Below are 13,383 nucleotides of genomic sequence, written 5' to 3'. Positions count from 1 at the left end.
ATGACAAAAGCCAATTACCACTCCAGGCACAGTATTACATCTTTGAATTGGTAAAATACCAAACAAGCCAACCTGAAATGAGGAAAAGCAACCCCTGACACAGTGTTTCACTCTAATTAGAGCTTTTCGGAGAAGTATAGCTTTGTCCAGACACAAGGGAGCACCCAGTATAAGTCAAAGGAATACCCTTTCAGGCATAGAGTGACGAATAAATTATGCAAAAAAGAAGCAGAGAACTCTGGGTAGTTCTCAAGATTAGGTGGAAAGCAGCTTCTCTATGGAGCACTCTCAACACCAGCGACACTCTAGATCTGCTCACCTCAAATGTCTGTTTTTCTATCTAAATCTTTAAGCATAGGATTAGCACAGTGCCATCCACGCCGAGATAGAAAAGGACAAGTCTTTTGCCATTTGTACAGCAAAGTCTTTAAGCATAGGACCAGCACAGTGCTGTCCTTGCCAAGCTGTAAAATGACAAAAGCCAATTACCACTCCAGGCACAATAGTACAGCTTTGAATGGGTAAAATACCAATCAAGCCAACCTAAAATGAGTAAAAGCAACCCCTAACACAGTGTTTCGCTCTAATGCTCTTCAGAGAGGTATAGCTTTGTCCAGACACAAGGGAGCACCCAGTATAAGTCAAAAAAATACCCTTTCAGGCATAGAGTGACAAATAAATTATGCAAAAAAGAAGCAGAGAACTCTGGGTAGTTCTCAAGTTTAGGTGGAAAGCAGCTCCTGTATGGAGCACTCTCAACACCAGCGACACTCTATATCTGCTCACCTCAAATGTCGGTTTTTTTACCAAAATCTTTAAGCATTGGATTAGCTCAGTGCCATCCACGCCGAGATAGAAAAGGACAAAGTCTTTTGCCATTTGTACAGCAAAGTCTTTAAGCATAGGACTAGCACAATGCTGTCCTTGCCGAGCTGTAAAATGACAAAAGCCAATTACCACTCCAGGCACAGTATTACAGCTTTGAATTGGTAAAATACCAATCAAACCAACCTGAAATGAGTAAAAACAACCCCTGACACAGTGTTTCGCTCTAATTAGAGCTCTTCAGAGAGGTATAGCTTTGTCCAGACACAAGGGAGCACCCAGTATAAGTCAAAGAAATACCCTTTCAGGCATAGAGTGACGAATAAATTATGCAAAAAAGAAGCAGAGAACTCTGGGTAGTTCTAGAGTTTAGGTGGAAAGCAGCTCCGGTATTGAGCACTCTCAACACCAGCGACACTCTAGATCTGCTCACCTCAAATGTCTGTTTTTCTATCTAAATCTTTAAGCATAGGATTAGCACAGTGCCATCCACGCCGAGATAGAAAATGACAGGTCTTTTGCCATTTGTACAGCAAAGTCTTTAAGCATAGGATTAGCACAGTGCTGTCCTTGCCGAGCTGTAAAATGACAAAAGCCATTTACCACTCCAGGCACAGTATTACATCTTTGAATTGGTAAAATACCAAACAAGCCAACCTGAAATGAGGAAAAGCAACCCCTGACACAGTGTTTCACTCTAATTAGAGCTTTTCGGAGAAGTATAGCTTTGTCCAGACACAAGGGAGCACCCAGTATAAGTCAAAGAAATACCCTTTCAGGCATAGAGTGACGAATAAATTATGCAAAAAAGAAGCAGAGAACTCTGGGTAGTTCTCAAGTTTAGGTGGAAAGCAGCTCCTGTATGGAGCACTCTCAACACCAGCGACACTCTAGATCTGCTCACCTCAAATGTCTGTTTTTCTATCAAAATATTTAAGCATAGGATTAGCACAGTGCCAACCACGCCGAGATAGAAAAGGACAAAGTCTTTTGCCATTTGTACAGCAAAGTATTTAAGCATAGGACTAGCACAGTGCTGTCCTTGCCGATCTGTAAAATGACAAAAGCCAATTACCACTCCAGGCACAGTATTACAGCTTTGAATTGGTAAAATACCAATCAAACCAACCTGAAATGAGTAAAAACAACCCATGACACAGTGTTTCGCTCTAATTAGAGCTCTTCAGAGAGGTATATCTTTGTCCAGACACAAGGGAGCACCCAGTATAAGTCAAAGAAATACCCTTTCAGGCATAGAGTGACGAATAAATTATGCAAAAAAGAAGCAGAGAACTCTGGGTAGTTCTCAAGATTAGGTGATAAGCAGCTTCTGTATGGAGCACGCTCAACACCAGCGACACTCTAGATCTGCTCACCTCAAATGTCTGTTTTTCTATCAAAATCTTTAAGCATAGGATTAGCACAGTGCCAACCACGCCAAGATAGAAAAGGACAAAGTCTTTTGCCATTTGTACAGCAAAGTCTTTAAGCATAGGACTAGCACAGTGCTGTCTTTGCCGAGCTGTAAATTGACAAAAGCCAATTACCACTCCAGACACTGTATTACAGCTTTGAATTGGTAAAATACCAATCAAGCCAACCTGAAATGAGTAAAAGCAACCCCTGACACAGTGTTTCGCTCTAATTAGAGCTCTTCAGAGAGGTATAGATTTGTCCAGACACAAGGGAGCACCCAGTATAAGTCAATGAAATACCCTTTCAGGCATAGAGTGACGAATAAATTATGCAAAAAAGAAGCAGAGAACTCTGGGTAGTTCTCAAGATTAGGTGGAAAGCAGCTTCTGTATGGAGCACTCTCAACACCAGCGACACTCTAGATCTGCTCACCTCAAATGTCTGTTTTTCTATCAAAATCTTTAAGCATAGGATTAGCACAGTGCCATCCACGCCGAGATAGAAAAGGACAAAGTCTTTTGCCATTTGTACAGCAAAGTCTTTAAGCATAGGATTAGCACAGTGCTGTCCTTGCCGAATTGTAAAATGACAAAAGCCAATTACCACTCCAGGCACAGTATTACCTCTTTGAATTGGTAAAATACCAAAAGGGCCAACCTGAAATGAGAAAAAGCAATCCCTGACACAGTGTTTCACTCTAATTAGAGCTCTTCGGAGAAGTATAGCTTTGTCCAGACACAAGGGAGCACCCAGTATAAGTAAAAAAAAAACCCTTTCAGGCATAGAGTGACGAATAAATGATGCAAAAAAGAAGCAGAGAACTCTGGGTAGTTCTCAAGCTTAGGTGGAAAGCAGCTCCTGTATGGAGCACTCTCAACACCAGCGACACTCTAGATCTGCTCACCTCAGATGTCTGTTTTTCTATCAAAATATTTAAGCATAGGATTAGCACAGTGCCAACCACGCCAAGATAGAAAAGGACAAAGTCTTTTGCCATTTGTTCAGCAAAGTCTTTAAGCATAGGACTAGCACAGTGCTGTCCTTGCCGATCTGTAAAATGACAAAAGCCAATTACCACTCCAGGCACAGTATTACAACTTTGAATTGGTAAAATACCAATCAAGCCAACCTGAAATGAGTAAAAGCAACCCCTGACACAGTGTTTCGCTCTAATTAGAGCTCTTCAGAGAGGTATAGCTTTGTCCAGACACAAGGGAGCACCCAGTATAAGTCAATGAAATACCCTTTCAGGCATAGAGTGACGAATAAATTATGCAAAAAAGAAGCAGAGAACTCTGGGTAGTTCTCAAGATTAGGTGGAAAGCAGCTTCTGTATGGAGCACTCTCAACACAAGCGACACTCTAGATCTGCTCACCTCAAATGTCTGTTTTTCTATCAAAATCTTTAAGCATAGGATTGCACAGTGCCATCCACGCCGAGATAGAAAAGGACAAAGTCTTTTGCCATTTGTGCAGCAAAGTCTTTAAGCATAGGATTAGCACAGTGCTGTCCTTGCCGAATTGTAAAATGACAAAAGCCAATTACCACTCCAGGCACAGTATTACATCTTTGAATTGGTAAAATACCAAACAAGCCAACCTGAAATGAGGAAAAGCAACCCCTGACACAGTGTTTCACTCTAATTAGAGCTCTTCGGAGAAGTATAGCTTTGTCCAGACACAAGGGAGCACCCAGTATAAGTCAAAGAAATACCCTTTCAGGCATAGAGTGACGAATAAATGATGCAAAAAAGAAGCAGAGAACTCTGGGTAGTTCTCAAGTTTAGGTGGAAAGCAGCTCCTGTATGGAGCACTCTCAACACCAGCGACACTCTAGATCTGCTCACCTCAAATGTCTGTTTTTCTATGAAAATATTTAAGCATAGGATTAGCACAGTGCCAACCACGCCGAGATAGAAAAGGACAAAGTCTTTTGCCATTTGTACAGCAAAGTCTTTAAGCATAGGACTAGCACAGTGCTGTCCTTGCCGATCTGTAAAATGACAAAAGCCAATTACCACTCCAGGCACAGTATTACAGCTTTGAATTGGTAAAATACCAATCAAACCAACCTGAAATGAGTAAAAACAACCCCATACACAGTGTTTCGCTCTAATTAGAGCTCTTCAGAGAGGTATAGCTTTGTCCAGACACAAGGGAGCACCCAGTATAAGTCAAAGAAATACCCTTTCAGGCTTAGAGTGACGAATGAATTATGCAAAAAAGAAGCAGAGAACTCTGGGTAGTTCTCAAGTTTAGGTGGAAAGCAGCTCCTGTATGGAGCACTCTCAACACCAGCGACACTCTAGATCTGCTCACCTCAAATGTCTGTTTTTCTATCAAAATATTTAAGCATAGAATTAGCACAGTGCCAACCACGCCGAGATAGAAAAGGACAAAGTCTTTTGCCATTTGTACAGCAAAGTATTTAAGCATAGGACTAGCACAGTGCTGTCCTTGCCGATCTGTAAAATGACAAAAGCCAATTACCACTCCAGGCACAGTATTACAGCTTTGAATTGGTAAAATACAAATCAAACCAACCTGAAATGAGTAAAAACAACCCATGACACAGTGTTTCGCTCTAATTAGAGCTCTTCAGAGAGGTATATCTTTGTCCAGACACAAGGGAGCACCCAGTATAAGTCAAAGAAATACCCTTTCAGGCATAGAGTGACGAATAAATTATGCAAAAAAGAAGCAGAGAACTCTGGGTAGTTCTCAAGATTAGGTGGAAAGCAGCTTCTGTATGGAGCACGCTCAACACCAGCGACACTCTAGATCTGCTCACCTCAAATGTCTGTTTTTCTATCAAAATCTTTAAGCATAGGATTAGCACACTGCCAACCACGCCGAGATAGAAAAGGACAAAGTCTTTTGCCATTTGTACAGCAAAGTCTTTAAGCATAGGACTAGCACAGTGCTGTCTTTGCCGAGCTGTAAATTGACAAAAGCCAATTACCACTCCAGACACAGTATTACAGCTTTGAATTGGTAAAATACCAATCAAGCCAACCTGAAATGAGTAAAAGCAACCCCTGACACAGTGTTTTGCTCTAATTAGAGCTCTTCAGAGAGGTATAGCTTTGTCCAGACACAAGGGAGCACCCAGTATAAGTCAATGAAATACCCTTTCAGGCATAGAGTGACGAATAAATTATGCAAAAAAGAAGCAGAGAACTCTGGGTAGTTCTCAAGATTAGGTGGAAAGCAGCTTCTGTATGGAGCACTCTCAACACCAGCGACACTTTAGATCTGCTCACCTCAAATGTCTGTTTTTCTATCAAAATCTTTAAGCATAGGATTAGCACAGTGCCATCCACGCCGAGATAGAAAAGGACAAAGTCTTTTGCCATTTGTACAGCAAAGTCTTTAAGCATAGGATTAGCACAGTGCTGTCCTTGCCGAATTGTAAAATGACAAAAGCCAATTACCACTCCAGGCACAGTATTACATCTTTGAATTGGTAAAATACCAAAAGGTCCAACCTGAAATGAGGAAAAGCAACCCCTGACACAGCGTTTCACTCTAATTAGAGCTCTTCGGAGAAGTATAGCTTTGTCCAGACACAAGGGAGCACCCAGTATAAGTAAAAAAAAAACCCTTTCAGGCATAGAGTGACGAATAAATGATGCAAAAAAGAAGCAGAGAACTTTGGGTAGTTCTCAAGTTTAGGTGGAAAGCAGCTCCTGTATGGAGCACTCTCAACACCAGCGACACTCTAGATCTGCTCACCTCAAATATCTGTTTTTCTATCAAAATATTTAAGCATAGGATTAGCACAGTGCCAACCACGCCGAGATAGAAAAGGACAAAGTCTTTTGCCATTTGTACAGCAAAGTCTTTAAGCATAGGACTAGCACAGTGCTGTCCTTGCCGATCTGTAAAATGACAAAAGCCAATTACCACTCCAGGCACAGTATTACAGCTTTGAATTGGTAAAATACCAATCAAGCCAACCTGAAATGAGTAAAAGCAACCCCTGACACAGTGTTTCGCTCTAATTAGAGCTCTTCAGAGAGGTATAGCTTTGTCCAGACACAAGGGAGCACCCAGTATAAGTCAATGAAATACCCTTTCAGGCATAGAGTGACGAATAAATTATGCAAAAAAGAAGCAGAGAACTCTGGGTAGTTCTCAAGATTAGGTGGAAAGCAGCTTCTGTATGGAGCACTCTCAACACCAGCGACACTCTAGATCTGCTCACCTCAAATGTCTGTTTTTCTATCAAAATCTTTAAGCATAGGATTAGCACAGTGCCATCCACGCCGAGATAGAAAAGGACAAAGTCTTTTGCCATTTGTACAGCAAAGTCTTTAAGCATAGGATTAGCACAGTGCTGTCCTTGCCGAATTGTAAAATGACAAAAGCCAATTACCACTCCAGGCACAGTATTACATCTTTGAATTGGTAAAATACCAAACAAGCCAACCTGAAATGAGGAAAAGCAACCCCTGACACAGTGTTTCACTCTAATTAGAGCTCTTCGGAGAAGTATAGCTTTGTCCAGACACAAGGGAGCACCCAGTATAAGTCAAAGAAATACCCTTTCAGGCATAGAGTGACGAATAAATTATGCAATAAAGAAGCAGAGAACTCTGGGTAGTTCTCAAGTTTAGGTGGAAAGCAGCTCCGGTATTGAGCACTCTCAACACCAGCGACACTCTAGATCTGCTCACCTCAAATGTCTGTTTTTCTATCTAAATCTTTAAGCATAGGATTAGCACAGTGCCATCCACGCCGAGATAGAAAATGACAGGTCTTTTGCCATTTGTACAGCAAAGTCTTTAAGCATAGGATTAGCACAGTGCTGTCCTTGCCGAGCTGTAAAATGACAAAAGCCATTTACCACTCCAGGCACAGTATTACATCTTTGAATTGGTAAAATACCAAACAAGCCAACCTGAAATGAGGAAAAGCAACCCCTGACACAGTGTTTCACTCTAATTAGAGCTTTTCGGAGAAGTATAGCTTTGTCCAGACACAAGGGAGCACCCAGTGTAAGTCAAAGAAATACCCTTTCAGGCATAGAGTGACGAATAAATTATGCAAAAAAGAAGCAGAGAACTCTGGGTAGTTCTCAAGTTTAGGTGGAAAGCAGCTCCTGTATGGAGCACTCTCAACACCAGCGACACTCTAGATCTGCTCACCTCAAATGTCTGTTTTTCTATCAAAATATTTAAGCATAGGATTAGCACAGTGCCAACCACGCCGAGATAGAAAAGGACAAAGTCTTTTGCCATTTGTACAGCAAAGTATTTAAGCATAGGACCAGCACAGTGCTGTCCTTGCCGATCTGTAAAATGACAAAAGCCAATTACCACTCCAGGCACAGTATTACAGCTTTGAATTGGTAAAATACCAATCAAACCAACCTGAAATGAGTAAAAGCAACACCTGACACAGTGTTTCGCTCTAATTAGAGCTCTTCAGAGAGGTATATCTTTGTCCAGACACAAGGGAGCACCCAGTATAAGTCAAAGAAATACCCTTTCAGGCATAGAGTGACGAATAAATTATGCAAAAAAGAAGCAGAGAACTCTGGGTAGTTCTCAAGATTAGGTGGAAAGCAGCTTCTGTATGGAGCACGCTCAACACCAGCGACACTCTAGATCTGCTCACCTCAAATGTCTGTTTTTCTATCAAAATCTTTAAGCATAGGATTAGCACAGTGCCAACCACGCCGAGATAGAAAAGGACAAAGTCTTTTGCCATTTGTACAGCAAAGTCTTTAGGCATAGGACTAGCACAGTGCTGTCTTTGCCGAGCTGTAAATTGACAAAAACCAATTACCACTCCAGACACAGTATTACAGCTTTGAATTGGTAAAATACCAATCAAGCCAACCTGAAATGAGTAAAAGCAACCCCTGACACAGTGTTTCGCTCTAATTAGAGCTCTTCAGAGAGGTATAGCTTTGTCCGGACACAAGGGAGCACCCAGTATAAGTCAATGAAATACCCTTTCAGGCATAGAGTGACAAATAAATTATGCAAAAAAGAAGCAGAGAACTCTGGGTAGTTCTCAAGATTAGGTGGAAAACAGCTTCTGTATGGAGCACTCTCAACACCAGCGACACTCTAGATCTGCTCACCTCAAATGTCTGTTTTTCTATCAATATCTTTAAGCATAGGATTAGCACAGTGCCATCCACGCCGAGATAGAAAAGGACAAAGTCTTTTGCCATTTGTACAGCAAAGTCTTTAAGCATAGGATTAGCACAGTGCTGTCCTTGCCGAATTGTAAAATGACAAAAGCCAATTACCACTCCAGGCACAGTATTATATCTTTGAATTGGTAAAATACCAAAAGGGCCAACCTGAAATGAGGAAAAGCAACCCCCTGACACAGTGTTTCACTCTAATTAGAGCTCTTCGGAGAAGTATAGCTTTGTCCAGACACAAGGGAGCACCCAGTATAAGTAAAAAAAAAACCCTTTCAGGCATAGAGTGACGAATAAATGATGCAAAAAAGAAGCAGAGAACTCTGGGTAGTTCTCAAGTTTAGGTGGAAAGCAGCTCCTGTATGGAGCACTCTCAACACCAGCGACACTCTAGATCTGCTCACCTCAAATGTCTGTTTTTCTATCAAAATATTTAAGCATAGGATTAGCACAGTGCCAACCACGCCGATATAGAAAAGGACAAAGTCTTTTGCCATTTGTACAGCAAAGGCTTTAAGCATAGGACTAGCACAGTGCTGTCCTTGCCGATCTGTAAAATGACAAAAGCCAATTACCACTCCAGGCACAGTATTACAGCTTTGAATTGGTAAAATACCAATCAAACCAACCTGAAATGAGTAAAAACAACCCCATACACAGTGTTTCGCTCTAATTAGAGCTCTTCAGAGAGGTATAGCTTTGTCCAGACACAAGGGAGCACCCAGTATAAGTCAAAGAAATACCCTTTCAGGCATAGAGTGATGAATAAATTATGCAAAAAAGAAGCAGAGAACTCTGGGTAGTTCTCAAGTTTAGGTGGAAAGCAGCTCCGGTATTGAGCACTCTCAACACCAGCGACACTCTAGATCTGCTCACCTCAAATGTCTGTTTTTCTATCTAAATCTTTAAGCATAGGATTAGCACAGTGCCATCCACGCCGAGATAGAAAAGGACAGGTCTTTTGCCATTTGTACAGCAAAGTCTTTAAGCATAGGATTAGCACAGTGCTGTCCTTGCCGAGCTGTAAAATGACAAAAGCCAATTACCACTCCAGGCACAGTATTACATCTTTGAATTGGTAAAATACCAAACAAGCCAACCTGAAATGAGGAAAAGCAACCCCTGACACAGTGTTTCACTCTAATTAGAGCTTTTCGGAGAAGTATAGCTTTGTCCAGACACAAGGGAGCACCCAGTATAAGTCAAAGGAATACCCTTTCAGGCATAGAGTGACGAATAAATTATGCAAAAAAGAAGCAGAGAACTCTGGGTAGTTATCAAGATTAGGTGGAAAGCAGCTTCTCTATGGAGCACTCTCAACACCAGCGACACTCTAGATCTGCTCACCTCAAATGTCTGTTTTTCTATCTAAATCTTTAAGCATAGGATTAGCACAGTGCCATCCACGCCGAGATAGAAAAGGACAAGTCTTTTGCCATTTGTACAGCAAAGTCTTTAAGCATAGGACCAGCACAGTGCTGTCCTTGCCAAGCTGTAAAATGACAAAAGCCAATTACCACTCCAGGCACAATAGTACAGCTTTGAATGGGTAAAATACCAATCAAGCCAACCTGAAATGAGTAAAAGCAACCCCTAACACAGTGTTTCGCTCTAATTAGAGCTCTTCAGAGAGGTATAGCTTTGTCCAGACACAAGGGAGCACCCAGTATAAGTCAAAAAAATACCCTTTCAGGCATAGAGTGACAAATAAATTATGCAAAAAAGAAGCAGAGAACTCTGGGTAGTTCTCAAGTTTAGGTGGAAAGCAGCTCCTGTATGGAGCACTCTCAACACCAGCGACACTCTATATCTGCTCACCTCAAATGTCGGTTTTTTTACCAAAATCTTTAAGCATTGGATTAGCTCAGTGCCATCCACGCCGAGATAGAAAAGGACAAAGTCTTTTGCCATTTGTACAGCAAAGTCTTTAAGCATAGGACTAGCACAATGCTGTCCTTGCCGAGCTGTAAAATGACAAAAGCCAATTACCACTCCAGGCACAGTATTACAGCTTTGAATTGGTAAAATACCAATCAAACCAACCTGAAATGAGTAAAAACAACCCCTGACACAGTGTTTCGCTCTAATTAGAGCTCTTCAGAGAGGTATAGCTTTGTCCAGACACAAGGGAGCACCCAGTATAAGTCAAAGAAATACCCTTTCAGGCATAGAGTGACGAATAAATTATGCAAAAAAGAAGCAGAGAACTCTGGGTAGTTCTCAAGTTTAGGTGGAAAGCAGCTCCGGTATTGAGCACTCTCAACACCAGCGACACTCTAGATCTGCTCACCTCAAATGTCTGTTTTTCTATCTAAATCTTTAAGCATAGGATTAGCACAGTGCCATCCACGCCGAGATAGAAAATGACAGGTCTTTTGCCATTTGTACAGCAAAGTCTTTAAGCATAGGATTAGCACAGTGCTGTCCTTGCCGAGCTGTAAAATGACAAAAGCCATTTACCACTCCAGGCACAGTATTACATCTTTGAATTGGTAAAATACCAAACAAGCCAACCTGAAATGAGGAAAAGCAACCCCTGACACAGTGTTTCACTCTAATTAGAGCTTTTCGGAGAAGTATAGCTTTGTCCAGACACAAGGGAGCACCCAGTATAAGTCAAAGAAATACCCTTTCAGGCATAGAGTGATGAATAAATTATGCAAAAAAGAAGCAGAGAACTCTGGGTAGTTCTCAAGTTTAGGTGGAAAGCAGCTCCTGTATGGAGCACTCTCAACACCAGCGACACTCTAGATCTGCTCACCTCAAATGTCTGTTTTTCTATCAAAATATTTAAGCATAGGATTAGCACAGTGCCAACCACGCCGAGATAGAAAAGGACAAAGTCTTTTGCCATTTGTACAGCAAAGTATTTAAGCATAGGACTAGCACAGTGCTGTCCTTGCCGATCTGTAAAATGACAAAAGCCAATTACCACTCCAGGCACAGTATTACAGCTTTGAATTGGTAAAATACCAATCAAACCAACCTGAAATGAGTAAAAACAACCCATGACACAGTGTTTCGCTCTAATTAGAGCTCTTCAGAGAGGTATATCTTTGTCCAGACACAAGGGAGCACCCAGTATAAGTCAAAGAAATACCCTTTCAGGCATAGAGTGACGAATAAATTATGCAAAAAAGAAGCAGAGAACTCTGGGTAGTTCTCAAGATTAGGTGATAAGCAGCTTCTGTATGGAGCACGCTCAACACCAGCGACACTCTAGATCTGCTCACCTCAAATGTCTGTTTTTCTATCAAAATCTTTAAGCATAGGATTAGCACAGTGCCAACCACGCCGAGATAGAAAAGGACAAAGTCTTTTGCCATTTGTACAGCAAAGTCTTTAAGCATAGGACTAGCACAGTGCTGTCTTTGCCGAGCTGTAAATTGACAAAAGCCAATTACCACTCCAGACACTGTATTACAGCTTTGAATTGGTAAAATACCAATCAAGCCAACCTGAAATGAGTAAAAGCAACCCCTGACACAGTGTTTCGCTCTAATTAGAGCTCTTCAGAGAGGTATAGATTTGTCCAGACACAAGGGAGCACCCAGTATAAGTCAATGAAATACCCTTTCAGGCATAGAGTGACGAATAAATTATGCAAAAAAGAAGCAGAGAACTCTGGGTAGTTCTCAAGATTAGGTGGAAAGCAGCTTCTGTATGGAGCACTCTCAACACCAGCGACACTCTAGATCTGCTCACCTCAAATGTCTGTTTTTCTATCAAAATCTTTAAGCATAGGATTAGCACAGTGCCATCCACGCCGAGATAGAAAAGGACAAAGTCTTTTGCCATTTGTACAGCAAAGTCTTTAAGCATAGGATTAGCACAGTGCTGTCCTTGCCGAATTGTAAAATGACAAAAGCCAATTACCACTCCAGGCACAGTATTACCTCTTTGAATTGGTAAAATACCAAAAGGGCCAACCTGAAATGAGAAAAAGCAATCCCTGACACAGTGTTTCACTCTAATTAGAGCTCTTCGGAGAAGTATAGCTTTGTCCAGACACAAGGGAGCACCCAGTATAAGTAAAAAAAAAACCCTTTCAGGCATAGAGTGACGAATAAATGATGCAAAAAAGAAGCAGAGAACTCTGGGTAGTTCTCAAGCTTAGGTGGAAAGCAGCTCCTGTATGGAGCACTCTCAACACCAGCGACACTCTAGATCTGCTCACCTCAAATGTCTGTTTTTCTATCAAAATATTTAAGCATAGGATTAGCACAGTGCCAACCACGCCAAGATAGAAAAGGACAAAGTCTTTTGCCATTTGTTCAGCAAAGTCTTTAAGCATAGGACTAGCACAGTGCTGTCCTTGCCGATCTGTAAAATGACAAAAGCCAATTACCACTCCAGGCACAGTATTACAACTTTGAATTGGTAAAATACCAATCAAGCCAACCTGAAATGAGTAAAAGCAACCCCTGACACAGTGTTTCGCTCTAATTAGAGCTCTTCAGAGAGGTATAGCTTTGTCCAGACACAAGGGAGCACCCAGTATAAGTCAATGAAATACCCTTTCAGGCATAGAGTGACGAATAAATTATGCAAAAAAGAAGCAGAGAACTCTGGGTAGTTCTCAAGATTAGGTGGAAAGCAGCTTCTGTATGGAGCACTCTCAACACAAGCGACACTCTAGATCTGCTCACCTCAAATGTCTGTTTTTCTATCAAAATCTTTAAGCATAGGATTAGCACAGTGCCATCCACGCCGAGATAGAAAAGGACAAAGTCTTTTGCCATTTGTGCAGCAAAGTCTTTAAGCATAGGATTAGCACAGTGCTGTCCTTGCCGAATTGTAAAATGACAAAAGCCAATTACCACTCCAGGCACAGTATTACAGCTTTGAAATGGTAAAATACCAATCAAACCAACCTGAAATGAGTAAAAACAACCCCATACACAGTGTTTCGCTCTAATTAGAGCTCTTCAGAGAGGTATAGCTTTGTCCAGACACAAGGGAGCACCCAGTATAAGTCA

This window comes from Triturus cristatus, chromosome 7, assembly GCF_964204655.1.
Source record: "Triturus cristatus chromosome 7, aTriCri1.1, whole genome shotgun sequence".
NCBI classification, from domain to species: domain Eukaryota; kingdom Metazoa; phylum Chordata; class Amphibia; order Caudata; family Salamandridae; genus Triturus; species Triturus cristatus.
This window is presented reverse-complemented; position numbering follows the sequence as displayed.